The 23296-nt window shown below is 52.6% G+C and overlaps 1 long non-coding RNA gene across 3 annotated transcripts in view; it reads left to right on the top strand.

The window, feature by feature from the left end:
* Positions 1–23296, top strand: part of LOC127060445 (uncharacterized) — a 218492-nt gene that overhangs the window by 92720 nt on the left and 102476 nt on the right. The window contains exon 6 of one of the 3 annotated variants that reach the window (XR_007779507.1): positions 3199–3282. The exons of the other annotated variants lie outside the window; for them this stretch is intronic. This is a non-coding gene — a long non-coding RNA (uncharacterized LOC127060445). Of the gene's footprint in view, positions 1–3198; positions 3283–23296 lie in introns of those variants that run through there. 3 annotated transcript variants of the gene reach the window in all.

Here is a 23296-nt window from a genome sequence, read left to right as displayed (position 1 = left end):
ACTGGTGCCAGCTTGGTCTGGGAGGCATCCTGCGCAATGCGGAATTTTAGGAGAGAGTAGGCTGCTCCGAGCCACAGGCCCTGGAACAAATTACGCTGCCCCTTTTCCCTGGAAACCTAGCTCACCAAAACTTGGTCTAGCTTTTAGATTGCAGGAGGTACTTGGCACTCTCAAACCAGCCCAAGTTGGCACTGCTGCCAGCTTGCGTCTGGGAGGCATCTTGCGCAATGCGGAATTTTAGGAGAGAGTAGGCTTCTTAGAGCCACAGGCCCTGGAACAACCAACACTGCCCCTTTTCCCTGGAAACATAACTCATCAACGCTGGTTCTAGGTTTCAGATTGCAGCAGGTACTTGGCACTCTCAAACCAACCAAAGGTGGCACTGCTGCCAGCTTGGGTCTGGGAGCCATCCTGACCAATGCGGAATTTTAGGAGCCAGAAGGCTGCTCCGAGCCACAGGCCCTGGAACACCAACGCTGCCCCTTTTCCCTGGAAACAAGACTCACCAACCCTGGTTCATGGTGTCAGTTTGCAGGAGGTACTTGGCACTCTCAAACCAGCCCAAGTTGGCACTGGTGCCAGCTTGGTCCTGGGAGGCATCCTGCGCAATGCGGAATTTTAGGAGCCAGAAGGCTGCTCTGAGCCACAAGCCCTGGAACAAAAACTTTGCCCCATTTCCCAGGTTTGAAAAACTCACCAACCCTAGTTCTAGGAGTCAGTTTGCAGGAGGTACTTGGCACTCTCAAACCAGCCCAAGTTGGCACTGGTGCCAGCTTGGTCCTGGGAGGCATCCTGCGCAATGCGGAATTTTAGGAGCCAGAAGGCTGCTCCGAGCCACAGGCCCTGGAACAACAACGCTGCCCCTTATCCCTGGAATCAAGACTCACTAACCCTGGTTCATGGTGTCAGATTGCAGGAGGTACTTGGCACTCTCAAACCAGCCCAAGTTGGCACTGGTGCCAGCTTGGTCCTGGGAGGCATCCTGCGCAATGCGGAATTTTAGGAGCCAGAAGGCTGCTCCGAGCCACAGGCCCTGGAACACCAACGCTGCCCTTTTCCCAGGAAACAAGACTCACTAACCCTGGTTCATGGTGTCAGATTGCAGGAGGTACTTGGCAATCTCAAACCAGCCTGACTTGGCAATGGTGCCAGCTTGGTCCTGGGAGGCATCCTGCACAATGCAGAATTTTAGGAGCCAGAAGGCTGCTCTGAGCCACAAGCCCTGGAACACAACAACTGCCCCTTTTCCCTGGAAACAAGACTCACCAACCCTAGTTCTAGGAGTCAGTTTGCAGGAGGTACTTGGCACTCTCAAACCAGCCCAAGTTGGCACTGGTGCCAGCTTGGTCTGGGAGGCATCCTGCGCAATGCGGAATTTTAGGAGCCAGAAGGCTGCTCTGAGCCACAGGCCCTGGAACACAAACGCTGCCCCTTTTCCCTGGAAACATAGCTCACCAACCCTGGTTCTAGGTTTCAGATTGCAGAAGGTACTTGGCACTCTCAAACCAGCCTGACTTGGCACTTGTGCCAGCTTGCGTCTGGGAGGCCTCCTGCGCAGTGCAGAATTTTAGGAGCCAGAAGGCTGCTCCGAGCCACAGGCCCTGGAACAGAAACAACGCCCATTTTCCTGGAAGAAAGAAGACATACCAACCCTGGTTCTAGGTGTCAGTTTTCAGGAGGTACTTGGCGCTCTCAAACCAGCCCAAGTTGGCACTGGTGCCAGCTTGGTCCTTGGAGGCATCCTGCACAATGCGGAATTTTAGGAGCCAGAAGGCTGCTCTGAGCCACAAGCCCTGGAACACCAACGCAACGCTGCATCTTTTTCCTGGAGAAAAGACTCACCAACCCTGGTTCTTGGAGTCAGTTTTCAGGAGGTACTTGGCACTCTCAATCCAACAAGAGTTGGCACTGGTGCCAGCATGGTCCTGGGAGGCATCCTGCACAGTGCAGAATTTTAGGAGCCAGAAGGCTGCTCCGAGCCCCAGGACCTGGAACATAACAACGCCCGTTTTCCTGAAGAAACAAGACGCAACAAGCCTGGTTCTAGGTGTCAGTTTTCAGGAGGTACTTGGCGCTCTCAAACCACCATAATTTGGAAATGGGGGCAGCATGATCCTGGGAGGCATCCTGCACAATGCAGAATTTTAGAAGCCAGAAGTCTGCTCTGAGCCATAGCCCTGGAACAAAAACTTTGCCCCATTTCCCAGGTTTGTAAAACACACCAACCCTAGTTCTAGGAGTCAGTTTGCCGGAGGTACTTGGCACTCTCAATCAAGCCCAAGTTGGCACTGCTGCCAGCTTCGTCCTGGGAGGCATCCTACACAATGCTGAATTTTAGGAGCCAGAAGGCTGCTCTGAGCCACAGGCCCTGAACAACCAACGCTGCCCCTTTCCCTGGAGAAACAAGACTCACCAACCCTGGGTCTTGAGGTCAGTTTGCAGGAGGTGCTTGGCACTCTCAAACCAGCCCAAGTTGGCACTGGTGCCAGCTTGGTCCTGGGAGGCATCCTGCGCAATGCGGAATTTTAGGAGCCAGAAGGCTGCTCCGAGCCACAGGCCCTGGAACAACAATGCTGCCCGTTTTCCCAGGAAACAAGACTCACCAACCCTGGTTCATGGTGTCAGTTTGCAGGAGGTACTTGGCACTCTCAAACCAGCCCAAGTTGGCACTGGTGCCAGCTTGGTCCTGGGAGGCATCCTCCGCAATGTGGAATTTTAGGAGAGAGTAGGCTGCTCTGAGCAACAGGCCCTGGAACAAGAAACGCTGCCCCTTTTCCCTGGAAACATGCTCACCAAACCTGGTTCTAGGTTTCAGATTGGAGGAGGTACTTGGCACTCTCAAACCAGCCCAAGTTGGCACTGGTGCCAGCTTGGTCCTGGGAGGCATTCTGCGCACTGCAGAATTTTAGGAGCCAGAAGGCTGCTCTGAGCCACAGGCCCTGGAACACCAACAACGCCCGTTTTCCTGGAGAAACAAGACTCACCAACCCTGGTTCTAGGTGTCAGTTTGCAGGAGGTACTTGGCACTCTCAAACCAGCCCAAGTTGGCACTGCTGCCAGCTTGGTCCTGGGAGACATCCTGCACAATGCGGAATTTTAGGAGCCAAAAGGCTGCTCTGAGCCACAAGCCCTGGAACACCAACAACGCTGCCCTTTTCCCTGGAAACAAGACTCACCAACCCTGGTTCTAGGTGTCAGTTTGCAGGAGGTACTTGGCACTCTCAAACCAGCCCGAGTTGGCACTGGTGCCAGCTTGGTCCTGGGAGGCATCCTGCGCAATGCGGAATTTTAGGAGCCAGATAGGCTGCTCCGAGCCACAGGCCCTGGAAACAACAACGCTGCCCATTTTCCCTGGAAACCTAGCTCACCAACCCTGGTTCTAGGTTTCAGATTGCAGGAGGTACTTGGAACACTCAATCCAGCCCAAGTTGGCACTTGTGCCAGCTTGGGTTCTGGGAGGCATCCTGCACAATGCGGAATTTTAGGAGCCAGAAGGCTGCTTCGAGCCACAAGCCCTGGAACACCAACGCAACGCTGCCCGTTTTCCCTGGAAACAAGACTCACCAGCCCTGGTTCATGGTGTCAGTTTCCAGGAGGTACTTGGCACTCTCAATCCTGCCAGATTTGGCACTGGTGCCAGCTTGGTCCAGGGAGGCATCCTGCGCTATGCGGAATTTTAGGAGCCAGAAGGCTGCTCTGAGCCACAAGCCCTGGAACACCAACGCTGCCCCTTTTCCCTGGTATGAAGACTCACCAACTCTGGTTCTAAAAATGAGTTTCAAAGAGGTACTTGGAACTCTCAAACCAGCCCAAGTTGGCACGGTTGCCACCTTGGTCCTGGGAGGCATCCAGCTCAATGCAGAATTTTAGGAGAGAGTAGGCTGGTCCGAGCCACAGGCACTGGAACAACCATTGCTGCCCCTTTTCATTGGAAACATAGTTCACCAACCTTGGTTCGAGGTTTCAGATTGCAGGAGGTACTTGGCAGTCTCAAACCAACCCAAGTTGGCACCGGTGCTAGGACGCCTCTGGGAGGCGTCCTGCGCAATGCAAGAGCTGCAGAAGACGGGTTACCGCAACTGGCCGACGCAGGGTGCCGGTTCCCGGCGTCTATCGGCAGAAGCCGCGGTCCGGAGCGCACAGCGACCCGCACAATTCCTTGTGCGCAAACAAGCCTCTTTTTTGCCTCCGGGCGACGGAGAGCTCGGCAGATGCTGAGACACATTAAACGAAAGCGCAAAGCACCGGGATTGAGTGCACAGCTCTCAAACTGAGCCAGGACAAGAACTAATCACTTTCCAGACGTTTCAGCTTCGTTTAACAGACGAAGGGAAAAAGTTCTCGGACAACTTTTCTTTGCACCTTTCTAAGCTAATTGAAGCACGCTATGGGGAATCCTCCTTTTTATTTTCGTGTCGGAGCTAGAAAGAACTCGACTAGCTTTATGAAAAACGTCGAGGGATTCTTCCTTCTCTGGCACAGTTTTTTCTTGAGAGAAAGCCTGGAAAAGCTTTTTCGCTAAGATGTAGGCACAAGAGCCGCAGAAGACGGATTACCGCAACTGGCCGACGCAGGGTGCCGGTTCCCGGCGTCTATCGGCAGAAGTCGCGGTCCGGAGCGCACAGCGACCGGCACAATTCCTTGTGCGCGAACAAGCCTCTTTTTTGCCTCAGGGCGACGGAGAGCTCAGCAGATGCTGAGACGCTTTAAATGAAGGCGCAAAGCACCGGGATTGAGTGCACAGCTCTCAAACTGAGCCAGGACAAGAACAAATCACTTTCCAGACGTTTAAGCTTCGTTTAACAGACGAAGGGAAAAAGTTCTCGGACAACTTTTCTTTGCACCTTTCTAAGCTATTTGAAGCATTCCGTGGGGAATCCTCCTTTTTATTTTCGTGTCGGAGCTAGAAAGAACTCGACTAGCTTTATGAAAAACGTCGAGGGATTCTTCCTTCTCTGGCACAGATTTTTCTTGAGAGAAAGCCTGGTAGAGCTTTTTCGCCAAGATGTAGGCGGCAAGAGCCGCAGAAGACGGGTTACGGCAACTCGCCGAAGGAAGGTGCTTGTTCCCGGCGTCTATCGGCAGAAGCCGCCTCTGGCGGGCACAGCGACCGGCACAATGCCCTGTGCGCGAACAAGCCGCTTCTTCGCCTCCGGGCAACGGAGATCTCGGCAGATGCTGAGACGCGTTAAACGAAGGCGCAAAGCACCGGGATTGAGTGCACAGCTCTCAAACTGAGCCAGGACAAGAAATGACCACTTTCCAGACGTTTAAACTTACTTTAACATAGGAAGGGAAAAAGTTCTTGGACAACCCCACCACTTCTAAAATTCTATTTAGAAGTAAAAAAGAACCCATTCAAACAACTAAGTCTCTGTTCCCATCTGTATAAAATAAGCAGGTTATTTCCTGCTTTCTTAGCAGAGTCTTTAGCTTCTATTATTATGGCAACCTTTTCTTGCTCTTCTAGATTAGAACCAAATTCTTACAGCATATCATGAAACATAGGTTTGCTGTATCTTGTATATCCTATATTCTATATCCTATATTCTTATATACAGAAGTCCAGCAAAGAGTTCAGACCTCAAAAGAAGCGTCTGTAGAACAAGATTCAGCACAATGTTGGGACATATAAGCTATTTTTCAGGAAAAGCGGCCAAACGGACTCTTTTTAGACTTCTATACGATCATGGCTGCTTGCTTCCAGAACCTGAACCTTTCCTGCTAGTTGCTGGAAACTAGCTGCAGTATTATTGTGGGCAGTGCTGTGAATGTAGGACATCATCATTCTTCTCTTCCATTGAAAACCTCAAGTGGAGTCGAATCACTTCTCTTCAAAATTCTAGATTTCTTCGCAAACTGGTAAAATAATGATAAATAAAGTGTTCTGTTCATGAAGTTTGGACCTAATGTTCAAAATGAAAAAGAAAAAAACATTCAGATATGGTCTGCAATAATACAGCAGAGAGAAGATGAACCAGACTGGCCTACAAAAGAAAGAAGTGAAGCAGAATTTGGGATACTGGAAGACCTTGTGGTGAATTATTCAAATAAATCAAGAAATTAAAAATACCCTATTCAAATTCAATCAGTGATGGACAGATAGAGAAAAAGGACTAATTACTACTAATATTTTTTCATTCTCCAACAAGAAGTGCAATGATCCTCTTGAATGCACAGAAGATTTTTGGAAAAGACAGCAACCTTCTTCTTGCCAACATATTCCTCAGAACTCCAGGAGACAAATCATTTGAGCTGTGAGGAGCTTTCTCTCTGTCAAACTTCCAGGGCATAGCCAATATTCTCTTCCTTTAGGGATCCTCGCCTCCCTGGGGGAGTGGTGGATAGTCTACAGCCCCGGTACATCAGCCAGACACTCCGCCGTATTTCCCATGGCTTCTGCAGCAAGGACATCATCTCCACTGGCTTTCTAGCCAAAATATATGCAAGGCACAACAAAGAACATAGCCAAAACCTTGATCACAGCTTATAGGCTTTGAAAGAAAAATCTCAGGATGGCAATACTGGATCTTCTGATCCAAACCATCAGGAAACCTTTCTTTAGAGGTGTTGGGAAAGACGAAAGTTTGACAAGAAAGTCTCACAGATATGTATGCTTGGCAGAAAGATTTTTGAATGTGGAGTCTGAAGAAAGAATAGAGTTGGAAGCAAGTTTTCATCTAGAAGGAAAGAATTGCTGAGCCAGTCTTACTGGATAACCAAGGAGGCAAAAGGTATGTTAGTTAGAAGGGGCTTTTATGACTTAGAGCAAAGGATAAACCCACCCCAAAGAAGAAGAGGATTTCACCAAGCTGGAAGATAGCACAGGCAAACAAGTCAGCAAATGTGGCAAGCAGAAAAAAGGTCTCCGAATGTTCCACTGCCAAGAAAACTGAAAAACAACTTTCAGCTTCAACTGTAATGTACTGACTTTTCGTGAGTGGAGAATAGTAACATGACTATGGTAATTAGAGTCGTTATGATAGGCTATAGATAAGAGTAAGGGATAGATTGGTTCTACTGTATGAAGATGCTCAGCAAAGTATATCATGCATTGTAACCAAAACCAGAGGCTCTCCAGGCCTGCCTGCAGCTAGAGCTGACAGATGTAGGTACAGGCTCTGTCACCCACCACCCTGGGCTGCTGCAATGTCTTGGATGGAATAAACTGCATTTTGGAGAGACGCCTGGAGTCCCGCATCCCTCAATTAGGCTCTTACATGAGGTGAAAAACTCTTCTGTCTAATGTGCAAAAAAATAGCTATGTAATCTAGAGTTGCATGACCCAATATTTCTATTGAATAGGAACAATTTTTATCAATATTATGGATCCACTTTTTTTCAGTGTGTTTGGTAAAAAATGTAAAGTATCCTTTAAAAGGAATTATTGGATGCGTACTGAGTACTACGGATTAGTTAAGGTGTTGGTTTGGCATGGCTTGGTTTTTGGTGGGGAGGGAAGAAGTCAGCCACAGAAGTGATTTTTTGTGGAAAGCTCCTAGAAACTTCCTCCATGCCTGGCAAAAAGAATCCTTGCTTGGCACTAAGAACAGACATGCTGCTAAGCCAATTCCAGAAGCTGGTAGTGCCTCGGTGATATATTTAAGAAGGAAATCAAAACTGCAGCCAGTTGAATTTGAAGTTGGGAAACTTTTGGGTTGGCACCTCTCCTGGTTTGAAAGCAAAACCAGTGAGACACTCTGCTGCAGAGGGTGTTTATTATTGTAATGCAGTTCTCGTAGTCCCTTTTATAATCCTTCCTATTTTGTGCTGTTCTAGCATATGTTATTATTAATGGATTGTTCCTTTCCCCCCTGCAGTGTTGGTTTTTCCCCATAGACCTGCCCTTTTGTTCCCTGTTCCTTCTCCCATTGAACATCAACCCCTCCCCAAGCCTGCCCCTTTCTCTAGAAACTTCCCTATCAATTTTGTGCCCTTCGAAACCCCATTGGTTTGTTCAAGTTATTCTCCTCCCTTGTAGTCCCCCTACTGGTTCAAACATTGTGTTGCCCGCCTTGTGTTCCACCCCCACTTTCTCCCAGTTGCTTCAAGATTGTATCCTCCCCTGGGACCTCCCCCCTTTTAGAAGTTGATGTTTGGCTCGGTTCCCTGGGCCAGGGCCTCCCGACCAGCGCCTGTTGGGTTTGGGGGCGTTGCTTCCCCCGCCGGGACCTGGACCTCCGTTCTGTGAGCCAGGTCTGGGGTCTCTATTCCTACCATAGGGTGCAGGGCCCCCTGAAAACGGTGGCTGGTGGATCAGCCTGTTTGGGGTCTCAGTGGACCACTCTCTGCTACAGCTCTTTCAAAAGAAAAAAAAAAAAAAACCCAAACAGAAAAACAAACAAAAAAACCAAAAAAAAACTAATTAAAAAGGGTTGAAAGAGCTGGCAGCTCAAAAAATTTTTGCAAGCCTGTTTCAGGACAAAAGGGACTTTCCACACTGTCAAAGAGGAACATCTTCAGTTTGGACTTTTTCCTGAAACTCAGCTGTTTGGACTGGAAGCAATGAACTTTCCTTGGCCTGTTTTTCAATTTCTTCTATTTTAAGATTGTTTTGGTGATGTGATGGGAATTTGGTGTTCTGCAGGTGAAGAATTTCCCTGATGGTTCCACATCAGCATTTGATTGATATTTTGATTGGCAAAACATAACAAAAAATGCCTCTCAGATGTTTGTTCTTTCCTCTGCTTGGTCCAGCAAATGAAATTGCAAACATTTTTCTTTTTTATTGCTTTTTAATATAAAAAGGGTGAGATGTCACCAACATATTTTATGTGAAACCCTTTACTAAGGATTTTTCCTCTCCTGAGAGTTGAGAGCCTCAGGAACAAACTGTAAACAATTCTTATCTGCTACTGTGGATGCAACGGGGAGAAATGTGTGATTGGCACTGTCAGACTGTTTGCAATTAAGAGCCTATCACAGGACACCTGTTCTGCTGGTCTAAGTCTGAGAAGACCTGAGTTTACATTCTATTCTATTCTTAGCATAGCCTTGTAGTGAAACCATTCTCTTTATACTTTTAGCATAGTTGTTATATTTATATATCATAAAAAAAAATAAATCAAGCCTTCTGATGCATGGAGACAACTATCTCGTCTCTTCACTCATCCTGGGACCCCAGGAAAACCATGTAACAGGAGCCAGCTTGCGTCTCAGAGGCATCCTGCGCAATGCAGAATTTTAGGTGCCAGAAGCCTCTCTAAGCCACAAGCCCTGGAACAAAATCTTTGCCCCATTTCCGAGGTTTGGAAAGCACACCAACCCTGGTTCTAGGAGTCAGTTTGCAGGAGGTACTTGGCACTCTCAAACCAGCCAGAGTTGGCACTGCTGCCAGCTTGGTCCTGGGAGGCATCCTGCACAATGCAGAATTTTAGGAGTCAGAAGGCTGCTCTGAGCCACAAGCCCTGGAACAACAGCGCAACGCTGCACCTTTTTCCTGGAAGCAAGACTCACCAACTCTGGTTCTAGATGTCAGTTTTCAGGAGGTACTTGGCACTCTCAAACCAGCCAGAGTTGGCACTGCTGCCAGCTTGGTCCTGGGAGGCATCCTGTATAATGCGGAATTTTAGGAGCCAGAAGGCTGCTCTGAGCCACAGGCCCTGGATCACAAATGCCGCCCCTTTCCCTGGAAACAAATCTCACTAGCCCTGGTTCTAGGAGTCAGTTTGCAGGAGGTACTTGGCACTCTCAAACCAGCCAGAGTTGGCACTCGTGCCAGCTTGACCCTGGGAGGCATCCTGCACAATGCAGAATTTTAGGAGTCAGAAGGCTGCTCTGAGTACCGGCCTCGGAACACCAACAACGCCCGTTTTTCTGGAGAAACAAGATGCACCAACCCTGGTTCTAGATGTCAGATTTCAGGAGGTACTTGGCACTATGAAGCCAGCCAAGGTTGCCCTGGTGCCAACTTGGTCCTGGGAGGCATACTGCGAAATGCGGAAATTTAGGAGCCAGAAGGCTACTCTGAGCCACAAGTCCTGGAACAACAACGCTGCCCCTTTCCCTGGAAACAAGCTCACCAACCCTGGTTCTAGGTGTCAGTTTGCAGGAGGTACTTGGCACTCTCAAACCAGCCCAAGTTGGCACTGGTGCCAGCTTGGTCCTGGGAGGCATCCTGCGCAATGCGGAATTTTAGGAGCCAGAAGGCTGCTCCGAGCCACAGGCCCTGGAACAACAACGCTGCCCCTTTTCCCTGGAAACAAGCTCACCAACCCTGGTTCTAGGTGTCAGATTTCAGGAGGTACTTGGCACTCTCAAACCAGCCCAAGTTGGCACTGGTGCCAGCTTGGTCCTGGGAGGCATCCTGCGCAATGCGGAATTTTAAAAGCCAGAAGGCTGCTCTGAGCCACAGGCCCTGGAACACAACAACTGCCCCTTTTCCCTGGAAACAAGACTCACCAACCCTGGTTCTAGGTGTCAGTTTGCAGGAGGTACTTGGCACTCTCAAACCAGCCCAAGTTGGCACTGGTGCCAGCTTGGTCCTGGGAGGCATCCTGCGCAATGCGGAATTTTAGGAGCCAGAAGGCTGCTCTGAGCCACAAGCCCTGGAACACCAACAACGCTGCCCGTTTTCCCTGGAAACAAGACTCACCAACCCTGGTTCATGGTGTCAGTTTGCAGGAGGTACTTGGCACTCTCAAACCAGCCAGAGTTGGCACTGGTGCCAGCTTGGTCCTGGGAGGCATCCTGCGCAATGCAGAATTTTAGGAGCCAGAAGGCTGCTCTGAGCCACAGCCCTGGAACAAAACTTTGCCCCATTTCCCAGTTTGGAAAACTCACCAACCCTAGTTCTAGGAGTCAGTTTGCAGGAGGTACTTGGCACTCTCAAACCAGCCCAAGTTGGCACTGGTGCCAGCTTGGTCCTGGGAGGCATCCTGCTATATGCGGAATTTTAGGAGCCAGAAGGCTGCTCTGAGCCACAAGCCCTGGAACACCAACGCAACGCTGCACCTTTTTCCTGGAAGCAAGACTCACCAACCCTGGTTCTTGGAGTCAGTTTGCAGGAGGTACTTGGCACTCTCAAACCAGCCAGAGTTGGCACTGGTGCCAGCTTGGTCCTGGGAGGCATCCTGCGATATGCGGAATTTTAAAAGCCAGAAGGCTGCTCTGAGCCACAGCCCCTAGAACACAAAAACCGCCCCTTTTCCCTGGGAAATAAGACTCACCAACCCTGGTTCTAGGTGTCAGTTTGCAGGAGGTACTTGGCACTCTCAAACCAGCCCAAGTTGGCACTGGTGCTAGCTTGGTCCTGGGAGGCATCCTGCGCAATGCGGAATTTTAGGAGCCAGAAGGCTGCTCTGAGCCACAGGCCCTGGAACACAAAAGCTGCCCCTTTTCCCTGGAAACAAAGCTCACCAACCCTGGTTCATGGTGTCAGTTTGCAGGAGGTACTTGGCACTCTCAAACCAGCCCAAGTTGGCACTGGTGCCAGCTTGGTCCTGGGAGGCATCCTGCGCTATGCGGAATTTTAGGAGCCAGAAGGCTGCTCTGAGCCACAGGCCCTGGAACACCAACGCTGCCCTTTTCCCTGGAAACAAACTCACCAACCCTGGTTCTAGGTGTCAGTTTGCAGGAGGTACTTGGCACTCTCAAACCAGCCCAAGTTGGCACTGGTGCCAGCTTGGTCCTGGGAGGCATCCTGCGCAATGCGGAATTTTAGGAGCCAGAAGGCTGCTCTGAGCCACAAGCCCTGGAACAACCAACGCTGCCCGTTTTCCCTGGAAACAAGACTCACCAACCCTGGTTCATGGTGTCAGTTTGCAGGAGGTACTTGGCACTCTCAAACCAGCCAGAGTTGGCACTGGTGCCAGCTTGGTCCTGGGAGGCATCCTGCGCAATGCGGAATTTTAGGAGCAGAAGGCTGCTCCGAGCCACAGGCCCTGGAACAACCAACGCTGCCCCTTTTCCTGGAAACATAGCTCACCAACCCTGGTTCTAGGTGTCAGATTGCAGGAGGTACTTGGCACTCTCAAACCAGCCCAAGTTGGCACTGGTGCCAGCTTACGTCTGGGAGGCATCCTGCGCAATGCGGAATTTTTTGAGCCAGAAGGCTGCTCCGAGCCACAGGCCCTGGAACACAACAACGCGCCCGTTTTCCTGGAGAACAAGACTCACCAACCCTGGTTCTAGGTGTCAGTTTGCAGGAGGTACTTGGCACTCTCAAACCAGCCCAAGTTGGCACTGGTGCCAGCTTGGTCCTGGGAGGCATCCTGCGCAATGCGGAATTTTAGGAGCCAGAAGGCTGCTCCGAGCCACAGGCCCTGGAACACAAACGCGCCCTTTTCCCTGGAAACAAGACTCACCAACCCTGGTTCTAGGTGTCAGTTTGCAGGAGGTACTTGGCACTCTCAAACCAGCCAAGTTGGCACTGGTGCCAGCTTGGTCCTGGGAGGCATCCTGCGCAATGCGGAATTTTAGGAGCCAGAAGGCTGCTCCGAGCCACAGGCCCTGGAACACCAACACCTGCCCCTTTTCCTGGAAACAAGACTCACCAACCCTGGTTCTAGGTGTCAGTTTGCAGGAGGTACTTGGCACTCTCAAACCAGCCAGAGTTGGCACTGGTGCCAGCTTGGTCCTGGGAGGCATCCTGCGCAATGCGGAATTTTAGGAGCCAGAAGGCTGCTCCGAGCCACAGGCCCTGGAACACAACAACTGCCCGTTTTCCTGGAGAAACAAGACTCACCAACCCTGGTTCTAGGTGTCAGTTTGCAGGAGGTACTTGGCACTCTCAAACAAGCCCAAGTGGGCACTGGTGCCAGCTTGGTCCGTGGAGGCATCCTTCGCAATGCGGAATTTTTTGAGCCAGAAGGCTGCTCTGAGCCACAACCCCTGGAACAAAATCTTTGCCCCATTTCCTAGGGTTGTAAAACTCACCAACCCTAGTTCCAAGAGTCAGTTTCCTGAAGGTACTTGGCACTATCAAACCAGACAAGGGTGGCACTGGTGCCAGCTTGGTCCTGGGAGGCATCCTGCGAAATGCGGAATTTTACAAGCCAGATGGCTCCTCCGATCCACAGGCCCTGGAACACCAACACTGCCCCTTTTCCCTGGAAACAAGACTCACCAACCCTAGTTCCAAGAGTCAGTTTCCTGGAGGTACTTGGCACTATCAAACCAGCCCAAGGTGGCACTGGTTCCAGCTTGCCTCTGGGAGGCGTCCTGAGCTATGCAGAATTTTTTGAGCCAGAAGGCTGCTCCGAGTACCAGGCCCTGGAACACCAATGCTGCCCTTTTCCTAGGAAACAAGACTCACTAACCCTGGTCCATGGTGTCAGATTAGAGGAGGTACTTGGCACTCTCAAACCAGACAAGGTTTCCATTGGGGCCAGCTTAGTCCGTGAAGGCATCCTGCACAGCGCGGAATTTTACGAGCCAGATGGCTCCTCCGAGCCACAAGGCTCGGAACACAAACACCGGCCTTTTTACCTGGAAACAAAGCTCACCAACCCTGGTTCATGGTGTCAGTTGACAGGAGGTACTTGGCACTCTCACACCAGCCTGACTTGGCACTGGTGCCAGCTTGGTCCTGGGAGGCATCCTGTGCAATGCGCAATTATAGGAGCCAGAAGGCTGCTCCAAGCCACATGCCCTGGAACACCAACGCTGCTACTTTTCCCAGGAAAAACTCACCAACCTGGTTCATGGTGTCAGATTGCAGGAGGTACTTGGCACTCTCAAACCAGCCTGAGTTGGCACTGGTGCCAGCTTGGTCCTGGGAGGCATCCTGCGCAATGCAGAATTTTAGGAGCCAGAAGGCTGCTCCGAGCCACAAGCCCTGGAACACCAACGCTGCCCTTTTCCCTGGAAACAAAGCTCACCAACCCTGGTTCATGGTGTCAGTTGACAGGAGGTACTTGGCACTCTCAAACCAGCCCAAGTTGGCACTGGTGCCAGCTTGGTCCTGGGAGGCATCCTGCGCAATGCGGAATTTTAGGAGCCAGAAGGCTGCTCGAGCCACAGGCCCTGGAACACAACACTGCCCGTTTTCCCTGGAAACAAGACTCACCAACCCTGGTTCTAGGTGTCAGTTTGCAGGAGGTACTTGGCACTCTCAAACCAGCCAAGTTGGCACTGGTGCCAGCTTGGTCCTGGGAGGCATCCTGCGCAATGCGGAATTTTAGGAGCCAGAAGGCTGCTCTGAGCCACAAGCCCTGGAACAAAAACTTTGCCCCATTTCCCAGGTTTGGAAAACTCACCAACCCTAGTTCTAGGAGTCAGTTTGCAGGAGGTACTTGGCACTCTCAAACCAGCCAAGTTGGCACTGGTGCCAGCTTGGTCCTGGGAGGCATCCTGCGCAATGCGGAATTTTAGGAGCCAGAAGGCTGCTCCGAGCCACAGGCCCTGGAACACAACAACGCTGCCCTTTTCCCTGGAAACAAGACTCACCAACCCTGGTTCTAGGTGTCAGTTTGCAGGAGGTACTTGGCACTCTCAAACCAGCCCAAGTTGGCACTGGTGCCAGCTTGGTCCTGGGAGGCATCCTGCGCAATGCGGAATTTTAGGAGCCAGAAGGCTGCTCCGAGCCACAGGCCCTGGAACACCAACAGCTGCCCGTTTTCCCTGGAAACAAGACTCACCAACCCTGGTTCTAGGTGTCAGTTTGCAGGAGGTACTTGGCACTCTCAAACCAGCCAGAGTTGGCACTGGTGCCAGCTTGGTCCTGGGAGGCATCCTGCGCAATGCGGAATTTTAGGAGCCAGAAGGCTGCTCCGAGCCACAGGCCCTGGAACACAAACACTGCCCCTTTTCCCGTGCAAACAAGACTCACCAACCCTGGTTCTAGGTGTCAGTTTGCAGGAGGTACTTGGCACTCTCAAACCAGCCCAAGTTGGCACTGGTGCCAGCTTGGTCCTGGGAGGCATCCTGCGCAATGCGGAATTTTAGGAGCCAGAAGGCTGCTCTGAGCCACAGGCCCTGGAACAACAACGCTGCCCCTTTCCCTGGAAACAAGCTCACCAACCCTGGTTCTGGTGTCAGTTTGCAGGAGGTACTTGGCACTCTCAAACCAGCCCAAGTTGGCACTGGTGCCAGCTTAGTCCTGGAAGGCATCCTGCACAATGCGGAATTTTAGGAGCCAGAAGGCTGCTCTGAGCCACAGGCCCTGGAACACAACAACGCTGCCCTTTTCCCTGGAAACAAGACTCACCAACCCTGGTTCTAGGTGTCAGTTTGCAGGAGGTACTTGGCACTCTCAAACCAGCCAAGTTGGCACTGGTGCCAGCTTGGTCCTGGGAGGCATCCTGCGCAATGCGGAATTTTAGGAGCCAGAAGGCTGCTCTGAGCCACAGGCCCTGGAACACAAACTGCCCCTTTTCCCAGGAGAACAAACTCACCAACCCTGGTTCTAGGTGTCAGTTTGCAGGAGGTACTTGGCACTCTCAAACCAGCCCAAGTTGGCACTGGTGCCAGCTTGGTCCTGGGAGGCATCCTGCGCAATGCGGAATTTTAGGAGCCAGAAGGCTGCTCTGAGCCACAGGCCCTGGAACAACAACGCTGCCCTTTTCCCTGGAAACAAGACTCACCAACCCTGGTTCTAGGTGTCAGTTTGCAGGAGGTACTTGGCACTCTCAAACCAGCCAAGTTGGCACTGGTGCCAGCTTGGTCCTGGGAGGCATCCTGCGCAATGCGGAATTTTAGGAGCCAGAAGGCTGCTCTGAGCCACAGGCCCTGGAACACAAACCTGCCCCTTTTCCCTGGAGAAAAGACTCACCAACCCTGGTTCTAGGTGTCAGTTTGCAGGAGGTACTTGGCACTCTCAAACCAGCCCAAGTTGGCACTGGTGCCAGCTTGGTCCTGGGAGGCATCCTGCACAATGCGGAATTTTAGGAGCCAGAAGGCTGCTCTGAGCCACAAGCCCTGGAACACCAACGCAATGCTGCAACTTTTTCCTGAAAGCAAGACTCACCAACCCTGGTTCTTGGAGTCAGTTTTCAAGAGGTACTTGTCGGTCGCAAACCAGCCAGACTTGGCACTGGTGCAAGCTTGGTCCTGGGAGGCATCCTGCGCAATGCAGAATTTTAGGAGCCAGAAGGCTGCTCCGAGCCACAGGCCCTGGAACAAAAACAACGCCCGTTTTCCTGGAGAAACAAGTCGCACCAACCCTGGTTCTAGGTGTCAGTTTGCAGGAGGTACTTGGCACTCTCAAACCAGCCCAAGTTGGCACTGGTGCCAGCTTGGTCCTGGGAGGCATCCTGCGCAATGCGGAATTTTAGGAGCCAGAAGGCTGCTCTGAGCCACAGGCCCTGGAACACCAACAGCTGCCCTTTTCCCTGGAAACAAGACTCACCAACCCTGGTTCTGGTGTCAGTTTGCAGGAGGTACTTGGCACTCTCAAACCAGCCCAAGTTGGCACTGGTGCCAGCTTGGTCCTGGGAGGCATCCTGCGCAATGCGGAATTTTAGGAGCCAGAAGGCTGCTCTGAGCCACAAGCCCTGGAACAAAAACTTTGCCCCTTTCCCAGGATGAAAACTCACCAACCCTGGTTCTAGGAGTCAGTTTGCAGGAGGTACTTGGCACTCTCAAACCAGCCCAAGTTGGCACTGGTGCCAGCTTGGTCCTGGGAGGCATCCTGCGCAATGCGGAATTTTAGGAGCCAGAAGGCTGCTCTGAGCCACAGGCCCTGGAACAAACAACCTGCCCCTTTTCCCTGGAAACAAGACTCACCAACCCTGGTTCTAGGTGTCAGTTTGCAGGAGGTACTTGGCACTCTCAAACCAGCCCAAGTTGGCACTGGTGCCAGCTTGGTCTGGGAGGCATCCTGCGCAATGCGGAATTTTAGGAGCCAGAAGGCTGCTCCGAGTACACAGGCCCTGGAACACCAACAACGCCCGTTTTCCTGGAGAAACAAGACTCACCAACACTGGTTCTAGGTGTCAGTTTGCAGGAGGTACTTGACACTCTCAAACCAGCCCAAGTTGGCACTGGTGCCAGCTTTGTCCTGGGAGGCATCCTGCGCAATGCGGAATTATAGGAGCCAGGAGGCTGCTCCGAGCCACAGACCCTGGAACACCAACACTTCCCCTCTTCCTTTGGAAACAAGACTCACCAACACTGGTTCTAGGTGTCAGTTTGCAGGAGGTACTTGGCACTCTCAAACCAGCCAAGTTGGCACTGATGCCAGCTTAGTCCTTGGAGGCATCCTGCGCATTGCGGAATTTTAGGAGCCAGCAGGCTGCTCTGAGCCACAGGCCCTGGAACACTAACGCTGCCCGTTTTCCCGGGAAACAAAATTCACCAACTCTGGTTCTAGGTGTCAGTTTGCAGGAGGTACTTGACACACTCAAAACAGCCCAAGTTGGCACTGGTGCCAGCTTTTCCTGGGAGTCATCCTGCACAATGCGGAATTTTAGGAGCCAGCAGGCTGCTCGGAGACACAGGCCCTGGAACAACAACACTGGCCCGTTTCCCTGGAAACAAAGGCTCACCAACCCTGGTTCTAGGTTTCAGGTTGCAGGAGGTACTTGGCACTCTCAAAGCAGCACAAGTTGGCACTGGTGCCAGCTTTTCCTGGGAGGCATCCAGCGCAATGCGGAATTTTAGGAGCGAGCAGGCTGCTCTGAGCCACAGGCCCTGGAACACTAACGCTGCCCGTTTTCCCGGGAAACAAGACGCACCAACTCTGGTTCGAGGTGTCAGTTTGCAGGAGGTACTTGACACTCTCAAACCAGCCCAAGTTGGCACTGGTGCCAGCATGGTCCTGGGAGTCATACTGCACAATGCGGAATTTTAGGAGCCAGCAGGCTGCTCGGAGACACCGGCCCTGGGACAATAAAGCTGCCCCTTTTCCATGGAAAAAAGACTCACCAACCCTGGTTCTAGGTGTCAGTTTGCAGGAGGTACTTGGCACTCTCAAACCAGTTCAAGTTGGCACTGGTGCCAGCTTGCATCTGGGAGGCATCCTGCGATATGCGGAATTTTAGGAGCCAGAAGGCTGCTCTGAGCCACAGGCCCTGGAACACACAACGCTGCCCCTTTTCCCTGGAAACAAACTCACCAACCCTGGTTCATGGTGTCAGTTTGCAGGAGGTACTTGGCACTCTCAAACCAGCCCAAGTTGGCACTGGTGCCAGCTTGGTCCTGGGAGGCATCCTGCGATATGCGGAATTTTAGGAGCCAGAAGGCTGCTCTGAGCCACAGGCCCTGGAACACAAAACCGCCCCTTTTCCCTGGGAAATAAAACTCACCAACCCTAGTTCATGGTGTCAGTTTGCAGGAGGTACTTGGCACTCTCAAACCAGCCCAAGTTGGCACTGGTGCCAGCTTGGTCCTGGGAGGCATCCTGCCATATGCGGAATTTTAGGAGCCAGAAGGCTGCTCTGAGCCACCGGCCCTGCAACACAAACGCTGCCCCTTTTCCCTGGGAAACAAACTCACCAACCCTAGTTCTAGGTGTCAGTTTGCAGGAGGTACTTGGCACTCTCAAACCAGCCCAAGTTGGCACTGGTGCCAGCTTGGTCCTGGGAGGCATCCTGCAATATGCGGAATTTTAGGAGCCAGAAGGCTGCTCCGAGCCACAGGCCCTGGAACACAAACGCTGCCCCTTTTCCCTGGAAACAAGACTCACCAACCCTGGTTCTAGGTGTCAGTTTGCAGGAGGTACTTGGCACTCTCAAACCAGCCCAAGTTGGCACTGGTGCCAGCTTGGTCCTGGGAGGCATCCTGCGCAATGCGGAATTTTAGGAGCCAGAAGGCTGCTCTGAGCCACAGGCCCTGGAACACCAAACGCTGCCCTTTTCCCTGGAAACAAAGCTCACCAACCCTGGTTCATGGTGTCAGTTTGCAGGAGGTACTTGGCACTCTCAAACCAGCCCAAGTTGGCACTGGTGCCAGCTTGGTCCTGGGAGGCATCCTGCGCAATGCGGAATTTTAGGAGCCAGAAGGCTGCTCCGAGCCACAGGCCCTGGAACACAACAACGCCCGTTTTCCTGGAGAACAAGACTCACCAACCCTGGTTCTAGGTGTCAGTTTGCAGGAGGTACTTGGCACTCTCAAACCAGCCCAAGTTGGCACTGGTGCCAGCTTGGTCCTGGGAGGCATCCTGCGCAATGCGGAATTTTAGGAGCCAGAAGGCTGCTCGAGCCACAGGCCCTGGAACACAACAACCGCCCGTTTTCCTGGAGAAACAAGACTCACCAACCCTGGTTCTAGGTGTCAGTTTGCAGGAGGTACTTGGCACTCTCAAACCAGCCCAAGTTGGCACTGGTGCCAGCTTGGTCCTGGGAGGCATCCTGCGCAATGCGGAATTTTAGGAGCCAGAAGGCTGCTCTGAGCCACAGGCCCTGGAACAAACAACTGCCCCTTTCCCTGGAAACAAGACTCACCAACCCTGGTTCTAGGTGTCAGTTTGCAGGAGGTACTTGGCACTCTCAAACCAGCCCAAGTTGGCACTGGTGCCAGCTTGGTCCTGGGAGGCATCCTGCGCAATGCGGAATTTTAGGAGCCAGAAGGCTGCTCTGAGCCACAGGCCCTGGAACACAACAACGCTGCCCTTTTCCTGGAAACAAGACTCACCAACCCTGGTTCTAGGTGTCAGTTTGCAGGAGGTACTTGGCACTCTCAAACCAGCCCAAGTTGGCACTGGTGCCAGCTTGGTCCTGGGAGGCATCCTGCGCAATGCGGAATTTTAGGAGCCAGAAGGCTGCTCCGAGCCACAGGCCCTGGAACACCAACACTGCCCGTTTTCCTGGAAACAAGACTCACCAACCTGGTTCTAGGTGTCAGTTTGCAGGAGGTACTTGGCACTCTCAAACCAGCCCAAGTTGGCACTGGTGCCAGCTGTCCTTGGAGGCATCCTGCACAATGCGGAATTTTTGAGACAGAAGGTTGCTCCGAGCCACAGGCCCTGGAACACCAACACCACCTCTTTTCCTGCGGAAACAAGACTCACCAACCCTGGTTCTAGGTTTCAGTTTGCAGGAGATACTTGGCACTCACAAACAAGCCCAAGTTGGCACTGCTGCCAGCTTGCGTCCTTGGAGGCATCCTGCGCAATGTGGAATGTTAGGAGAGAGTAGGCTGCTCCGAGCCACAGGCCCTGGACCAAAAAAGGCTGCCCCATTTCCCTGGAAACATAGCTCAGCAACCCTGGTTCTAGGTTTCAGATTGCAGGAGGTACTTGGAACTCTCAAACCAGCCCAAGTCGGCACTAGTGCCAGCTTGCGTCTGGGAGGCCTCCTGCGCAGTGCAGAATTTTAGGAGCCAGAAGGCTGCTCTGAGCCACAGGCCCTGGAACACAAAACCTGCCCCTTTTCCCTGGAAACAAGACTCACCAACCCTGGTTCTAGGTGTCAGTTTGCAGGAGGTACTTGGCACTCTCAAACCAGCCCAAGTTGGCACTGGTGCCAGCTTGGTCTGGGAGGCATCCTGCGCAATGCGGAATTTTAGGAGCCAGAAGGCTGCTCTGAGCCACAGGCCCTGGAACACAAACGCTGCCCCTTTTCCCTGGAAACAAGACTCACCAACCCTGGTTCTAGGTGTCAGATTGCAGGAGGTACTTGGCACTCTCAAACCAGCCCAAGTTGGCAGTGGTGCCAGCTTGGTCCTGGGAGGCATCCTGCGATATGCGGAATTTTAGGAGCCAGAAGGCTGCTCTGAGCCACAGGCCCTGGAACACCAACACCGCCCCTTTTCCCTGGAAACAAGACTCACCAACCCTGGTTCTAGGTGTCAGTTTGCAGGAGGTACTTGGCACTCTCAAACCAGCCCAAGTTGGCAGTGGTGCCAGCTTGGTCCTGGGAGGCATCCTGCGATATGCGGAATTTTAGGAGCCAGAAGGCTGCTCTGAGCCACAGGCCCTGGAACACAAAACCTGCCCTTTTCCCTGGAAACAAGACTCACCAACCCTGGTTCTAGGTGTCAGTTTGCAGGAGGTACTTGGCACTCTCAAACCAGCCCAAGTTGGCACTGGTGCCAGCTTGGTCCTGGGAGGCATCCTGCGCTATGCGGAATTTTAGGAGCCAGAAGGCTGCTCTGAGCCACAGCCCCTGGAACACACAACGCTGCCCCTTTTCCCTGGAAACAAGACTCACCAACCCTAGTTCATGGTGTCAGTTTTCAGGAGGTACTTGGCACTCTCAAACCAGCCCAAGTTGGCATTGGTGCCAGCTTGGTCCTGGGAGGCATCCTGCGATATGCGGAATTTTAGGAGCCAGAAGGCTGCTCTGAGCCACAGGCCCTGGAACAACAACGCTGCCCCTTTTCCCTGGAAACAAGCTCACCAACCCTGGTTCTAGGTGTCAGTTTGCAGGAGGTACTTGGCACTCTCAAACCAGCCCAAGTTGGCACTGGTGCCAGCTTGGTCCTGGGAGGCATCCTGCGCAATGCGGAATTTTAGGAGCCAGAAGGCTGCTCTGAGCCACAGGCCCTGGAACACCAACAACGCTGCCCTTTTCCCTGGAAGCAAGACTCACCAACCCTGGTTCTGGAGTCAGTTTGCAGGAGGTACTTGGCACTCTCAAACCAGCCCAAGTTGGCACTGGTGCCAGCTTGGTCCTGGGAGGCATCCTGCGCAATGCGGAATTTTAGGAGCCAGAAGGCTGCTCTGAGCCACAGGCCCTGGAACACAAACGCTGCCCTTTTCCCTGGAAACAAGACTCACCAACCCTGGTTCTAGGTGTCAGTTTGCAGGAGGTACTTGGCACTCTCAAACCAGCCCAAGTTGGCACTGGTGCCAGCTTGGTCCTGGGAGGCATCCTGCGCAATGCGGAATTTTAGGAGCCAGAAGGCTGCTCAGAGCCACAGGCCCTGGAACACCAACACTGCCCGTTTTCCTGGAGAAACAAGACTCACCAACCCTGGTTCTAGGGTCAGTTTGCAGGAGGTACTTGGCACTCTCAAACCAGCCCAAGTTGGCACTGGTGCCAGCTTGGTCCTGGGAGGCATCCTGCGCAATGCGGAATTTTAGGAGCCAGAAGGCTGCTCCGAGCCACAGGCCCTGGAACAACAACGCTGCCCTTTTCCCTGGAAACAAGACTCACCAACCCTGGTTCTAGGTGTCAGATTGCAGGAGGTACTTGGCACTCTCAAACCAGCCCAAGTTGGCACTGGTGCCAGCTTGGTCCTGGGAGGCATCCTGCGCAATGCGGAATTTTAGGAGCCAGAAGGCTGCTCGAGCCACAGGCCCTGGAACAACAACACCGCCCGTTTTCCTGGAAACAAGACTCACCAACCCTGGTTCTAGGTGTCAGTTTGCAGGAGGTACTTGGCACTCTCAAACCAGCCCAAGTTGGCACTGGTGCCAGCTTGGTCCTGGGAGGCATCCTGCGCAATGCGGAATTTTAGGAGCCAGAAGGCTGCTCTGAGCCACAGGCCCTGGAACACCAACGCTGCCCTTTTCCCTGGAAACAAGCTCACCAACCCTGGTTCATGGTGTCAGTTTGCAGGAGGTACTTGGCACTCTCAAACCAGCCCAAGTTGGCACTGGTGCCAGCTTGGTCTGGGAGGCATCCTGCGCAATGCGGAATTTTAGGAGCCAGAAGGCTGCTCCGAGCCACAGGCCCTGGAACACAACAACGCTGCCCCTTTTCCCTGGAAACAAGCTCACCAACCCTGGTTCTAGGTGTCAGTTTGCAGGAGGTACTTGGCACTCTCAAACCAGCCAGAGTTGGCACTGGTGCCAGCTTGGTCCTGGGAGGCATCCTGCGCAATGCAGAATTTTAGGAGCCAGAAGGCTGCTCTGAGCCACAAGCCCTGGAACACAAACTCTGCCCCTTTCCCTGGAAAAGACTCACCAACCCTGGTTCTAGGTGTCAGTTTGCAGGAGGTACTTGGCACTCTCAAACCAGCCCAAGTTGGCACTGGTGCCAGCTTGGTCCTGGGAGGCATCCTGCGCAATGCGGAATTTTAGGAGCCAGAAGGCTGCTCTGAGCCACAAGCCCTGGAACAAAAACTTTGCCCCATTTCCCAGGTTTGTAAAACTCACCAACCCTAGTTCTAGGAGTCAGTTTGCAGGAGGTACTTGGCACTCTCAAACAAGCCCAAGTTGACAATGCTGCCTGCTTGGGCCTGGGAGGCATCCTGCGCAATGCGGAATTTTAGGAGAGAGTAGGCTGCTCCGAGCCACAGGCCCTGGAACAACCAACGCTGCCCTTTTCCCTGGAAACATAGCTCACCAACCCTGGTTCTAGGTGTCAGATTGCAGGAGGTACTTGGCACTCTCAAACCAGCCCAAGTTGGCACTGGTGCCAGCTTGCGTCTGGGAGGCATCCTGCGCAATGCGGAATTTTTGAGCCAGAAGGCTGCTCGAGCCACAGGCCCTGGAACACCAACACCGCCCGTTTTCCTGGAAAAGCACCAC

The sequence above is a fragment of the Serinus canaria genome, chromosome 25 (assembly GCF_022539315.1).
Source record: "Serinus canaria isolate serCan28SL12 chromosome 25, serCan2020, whole genome shotgun sequence".
In the NCBI taxonomy this organism is placed as follows: domain Eukaryota; kingdom Metazoa; phylum Chordata; class Aves; order Passeriformes; family Fringillidae; genus Serinus; species Serinus canaria.
This window is presented reverse-complemented; position numbering and strand designations above follow the sequence as displayed.